We start from the raw sequence: 3,670 nt of genomic DNA, 5'->3' as shown, positions 1-3,670 counted from the left end.
CGCCCCGGGGCCCCCTCGTAACCATAGCAAAATGCCCGGCGTAGCACAAAAGCCATAACCGGCCGTACACCCCTCCAGGAGAAGGCGTTTGGCGAGCCTCGGAGCAAAGGCGATTTTAGCTTTCTCCGTGCCCGGGGCTCGGGCGGGAGGAGGAGGTGCCGGGGCTCGTTCCGGCCGCCGCACGGCAGCGGTGGGAGCCGCACTTCGCGGGCGTCGGGATGACGGGGCTTGCTCTGGCTGCACGGAGGCTGCCCGGGAAGCAGAGCGTGCTCGCTCCTGGGTCTCCTCGCATGAGTAGGGCTGGCAGGAGTTGCCTCTTTATGTAGGTTGTTCTGAACACTTTTTGTATCGGGCAGGGTGGTCTCCATGTTTTCTTTCTTTCTTTCTTTCTTTGGCGGAGGGAGGGGGGAGTGATGGTAAGGGGCTTGTTGGATGATTATAACCGCTACCACTTATAAATAAGTTTCTTGGGGAAGGGCTGATATCGTACCCTTGATATCAGTGGGTGTGTTCATGTATTATTTTAATATGATATGTCTTTTATACAGAGCTTGTTTTCCTCCTCCCTCCCTCCCCAGCCCACCCCCCACCCCCCCCGCTTTGTTTCTGGAATTTGTTTCGCTTTTAAAGCACCAGCACAAACAAACAAACACACAAAAATGACTGGCAACAAGTTAAATCCCATTTGTGTCCCTCCCACCGAGCACGGACGGTGCCTCGCTAAAGCCTGGGGTTTGTAGTTTTGCCTCGACAATAATTTGACCGAGAAAGAGAAGCGACTGCAGACAGACTTCCCGTGCACTGACAATGCGGAGAGGAAAACGGTGAAAGAAAGAGTTCTCCCGGGATGCATCTCCCTTGTGTGTTTTCTCCTCTCCATCTTTTAGATTGGGGCTCTCGCCTAGGCTTTTACACACACACACGCACACACAGGTTATGTTTCCTAGGGACTTTTTAGAAAACAATGTTTATTATAATCGAGCTATAAACTCCACCTAAATGATGAAATCATGCCGTAGCTCCGGAAACTCCAACAGATAAATAATTTCCATTTACCTGCTAGCAGAATACTAGCAGAGGATGGCATTGCACTTTATTTTCACACTCATTTCAAAACAACAATGAAGGGTAAAGAAAAGGCTCCCAAGTCCTCGTACACGTTGGAATTAATAAAACGGTATTTGTTTAGGAGCAGATCACTTTTTTTTTCCTTCCAAGGCGACTACAAGCTAATTTCTGTGGTGATACTAAATAGTGAATCCGCAAACGCCAGAAGCGTGTTCTCACTGAGGGTCGGGATCCTGTCCCGCTCAGGCTTCGCTGCAAGGCTCTCCCAGGGAGCCGCCTGCATTCCCGCGCCTTCCCTTATTTTACCTTACAGAAGCGCGGAAAAACCAGTCGTGTCTGACTGTGCTAAATGTACCTAAGAGATACCTTTTCACGCAGTCGCGCGGCTTGCAAACGGTAGTTTATCTGTTGTGGTGGGCACGTGTTTTGTCATATGAAATTAACTTGTGAAAGCCTTTGTATCATTTTCTGATTTGTGTTTGGCGACAGCGCGGATCATATCTCATCGCGTTGATGGTTGATACAATTGCTAAATTAAAGGCGTGTTTTCGGCTTTGAAAAACAACAAAAAAAACCAACCCTCTGAGAGCTCATCCTCAGCAAAACAACCCGAGGAGCAGGATAATAACGTAGCGCAATATTTTCCATGCGTGTGCGGTATCTCCATATACTTCTGTATCATTCTGCGTCTCTATTGTCTATGCCTAAAGATAGCCAAGTCACTCCTGGGCTTCTCATCTATAATCGCCACCTAAAAGAACATACGGGCAGTATACGGATAATGGCTCTAATTGCTTGGAGAGCTGTAATCGGCGTTATATTTTTTCCGTGTCTTTATCTGTTCTCCCGTGGTAAAAATTAGCAACCGAACTGCCCGCCTTGACGTGTTTCTATGTTTGAGCCCCACGAAGCCCACCAAATCGTTACAATAAAGTGACCAAACCTTCCTATGCACGTCGCAGTTTTGTTTTCTCTGCTTATGCTCTGCTTCTCATCTCGGAGGAGGATACCGCGTTGAGCCAAGTGTTCTGGTTTAGGCGCTCCTCCGGACTTTCGGATTTTAAGTCTAAAGCTTCCAGTATGTTGGGGCTGAAATTATGATTTTCCACATTTCAAAAGGGACGAGGCTCTATTTATAAATGTTACAGAAGGTTTCGTTACTTCAGGAACAACAAAACAGGAATAGAGCTGCAATTTTCAAGAAAATAGGATTTCAAAATACAGAAATAAAAAAAGTAGCGGAGACGATGTATAATTCAATCAAATTACAGAAAATTGCTTTAAAATTCAGAACAGTAGCGATCCATTATGTCTCTGTTTTATTAGTGACAAGTACAATTACTCTAAAATAAAGAACACTGGTGAATATATAATTGGCTGTAATCATGTTAGTGTTTGAATAAAAATGACGGGGACATTTAACACTTTGACAACAAAATGTTCAGAAACAACTTATTTATTCAAACAGTTTTTATTTGCATCCACGTGAAGGAGAAACACACTTTTGCTTACGACAAATCAAGGCTTTTTCACTTTCAATAAATATAGAACTAAAAAAAAAAAAGATTATTAATTATTTTATTATCCAAGGCTTAATAAAGTCTCCTGAGTACGACTGTATTATTATTGATTACTCAGTACCCAAAGGACGCCATCTACAGGAAAAGGTCTTTAGGCTTAACACAAATCTAATCACTGTTGATTTAAAGGGGAAAAAAAAAATCAGAGTTAATATTCCTCTATAAACCCGGCTCCGATTTTACCCACAACACCGATCACAATATTTGCTTTGTAATTGCTTCTTGCGATTCAGTTTGTTATAATTTGACACGATCTAAGAATCTGTTACAAGAGGCCTTTTCTCTGAGATACGGCGTTTAAAAAAATACATTGAACTCCACGAAGAAGCACTTTTTCTCCTTCTAAAGCGACTCTTTTCTCTCAGGATTGACTTGATCGTCCCTGAAAACGCAGAACAGCCCATGAGATCTCTCCCTTCAAACCAAGCGTGTGGAAGATGCTTGCAAAAGAGCCCTGGAAACAAAACAACTTGACTGAAGGCGGCTTGTGCAACAATTGTGTCGTGGAATACCTAACATTTCTTTATCTTTAACTTATTTCCTTTTGGATAATGTCAATAAATATCAGCTATGCCAAGCACACTCTCATCTGTTCTTACAGTACACCCTTTGCCCCATAGCCTGGTACTTAAAGGTGCCATTTAGCCGTGTTGTTCCTTTCTGAGCCCTTGCTGGGAAAGCCATCGAAGTAGAAAGGGTGCCGCTTAATATTTTGATCATACAAATACAGACCCGCGGAGACGGCATATGCCCTCCGTGATGTGACTCCAAGACCCCGGTTCAAACTACAGAAAATACGAGGAGAGCTAGAGGAAACTTTCAGGACTCCTCTTTCTGCGGGCTGCTTTTTTTTTTTTTTTTTCGGTTTTAATCCCGAACGAATTTTTCTTTTTTTTCTTTTTTAATTTCCTATGCATCTTCCCCTCTCGACAAGTCTCCAAATTTCTGCCCCTGGTGTGTGTGTGTGTGTGTATGTGCTCATAAGGGGCTGGACCCGACACTGACCCGTGCGGATCCCGACT

The 3,670-nt window shown here is 44.0% G+C and overlaps 1 long non-coding RNA gene across 1 annotated transcript in view; it reads left to right on the top strand.

Annotated features, from left to right (window-relative positions):
* The window catches only part of LOC104835954, a 5,359-nt gene extending 2,129 nt beyond the window's left edge, over positions 1–3,230 (top strand). Inside the window, exon 2 of the long non-coding RNA XR_774790.1 lies at positions 3,014–3,230. This is a non-coding gene — a long non-coding RNA (uncharacterized LOC104835954). The remainder of the gene's footprint in view (positions 1–3,013) is intronic.
* The last annotated feature ends 440 nt before the right edge of the window (positions 3,231–3,670 follow it).

Source organism: Haliaeetus leucocephalus, unplaced genomic scaffold (assembly GCF_000737465.1).
Source record: "Haliaeetus leucocephalus isolate CR32 unplaced genomic scaffold, Haliaeetus_leucocephalus-4.0 Scaffold417, whole genome shotgun sequence".
Taxonomy (NCBI): domain Eukaryota; kingdom Metazoa; phylum Chordata; class Aves; order Accipitriformes; family Accipitridae; genus Haliaeetus; species Haliaeetus leucocephalus.
Note: the sequence above shows the minus strand (reverse complement) of the source record. Positions and strands in the feature narration are given on the sequence as shown.